This window comes from Aethalodelphis obliquidens, unplaced genomic scaffold (genome assembly GCF_003676395.1).
Source record: "Aethalodelphis obliquidens isolate GAN/ISIS:26980383/991018 unplaced genomic scaffold, ASM367639v1 scaffold110, whole genome shotgun sequence".
NCBI lineage: Eukaryota > Metazoa > Chordata > Mammalia > Artiodactyla > Delphinidae > Aethalodelphis > Aethalodelphis obliquidens.
Window position 1 is genome coordinate 446,887 of NW_020838054.1, and position 1,186 is coordinate 448,072.

At 35.0% G+C, this 1,186-nt stretch overlaps 1 non-coding gene across 1 annotated transcript; it reads left to right on the plus strand.

Annotated features, from left to right (window-relative positions):
• Positions 1-320: 320 nt before the first annotated feature.
• Positions 321-392, plus strand: TRNAA-UGC (transfer RNA alanine (anticodon UGC)). The gene has a single exon. It is a non-coding gene; the product is annotated as a tRNA-Ala (tRNA).
• The last annotated feature ends 794 nt before the right edge of the window (positions 393-1,186 follow it).

Genomic DNA, 1,186 nt, shown 5'->3' on the forward strand with positions numbered 1-1,186 from the left:
ATAATTTAATTGGATCCTCATAAAGTAATGGATTCCTGGATCATTATACCTCTGTCTTTGTTTTCTCCATATAACCTGCTGTCACTTTTCCTATGAAAATGTTTTGTGAATTGTGGTTTTACTGCCTCTATGGAGGATAAAATATTATATCTTTTATAAAGCCATCGTTGAACTACTATCTATGATATTCTCCAATTTCCTGTATCAAAATTACATACACATGACATAATATTGCTTTTTTTAAGGTAAAATGGTTTGGCTCAGGCAAGTTTCTTTGGTTATACACTGACAAAGTTTATTAAAAATGATTACATCAACATGGGGATGTAGCTCAGTGGTAGAGCACCTGCTTTGCATGTATGAGGTCCTGGGTTCGATCCCCAGCATCTCCACTTGATTTCTCCTTGTTTAATTCTTGGAAAATATGGCTAGTGCAAGTGAAGATCTGAGTTTAAAAAATTATTACATCGAGATAAATATAATTAACACTGCTGTACGTTATATACGGAAGTTAAGAGAGAAAATCCAAGGAAAAATATTTGTTTTTTCTACTTCTTTAATGTTGTATCTATATGAGGTGATGGATGTTCACTGAACTTTCTGTTTGTTTGTTTGTTTGGGTTTTCTTTGGCCACACTGCATGGCATGTGGGATCTTAGTTCCCCAACCAGGGATGGAACCCACTCCCCCTGCATTGGAAGCACGGAGTTTTAACCACTGGATGGCCAGGTAAGTCCCAGATGTTTACTAAACTTATTGTGATAATCATTTCATGATATATATGTCAAACTATTGTGCTGTACACCTTAAACTTATACAGTGCTGTAGGTCAATTATATCTCAATAAAACTGGAAGAAAAATATTTTTTGAGCATCTACTATGTGCCTTGTACTATTTTTGGCACTGGGCATTTAATGGTAAACAAGGCATAATTAATTCTTGATATAATCAATTTTAAAGCCTATTCGAGGAGATAGATAATAAGAAAAAAACCACAAAAATAAGCAAATAATAAAGTGTTGAGAAAGAATAACCAGTTGTTGTTGAGACAGGGGAAACCTACTTTAGTACTTTACACTGGATTTCCAGGAAAGACATCAGGGAATGTGTGGTATTTGTACTGAGAACAGAATGACAAACCGAAGTCTGCCATGCAAAGATCCAAAAACAGACCATTGCAGGCAA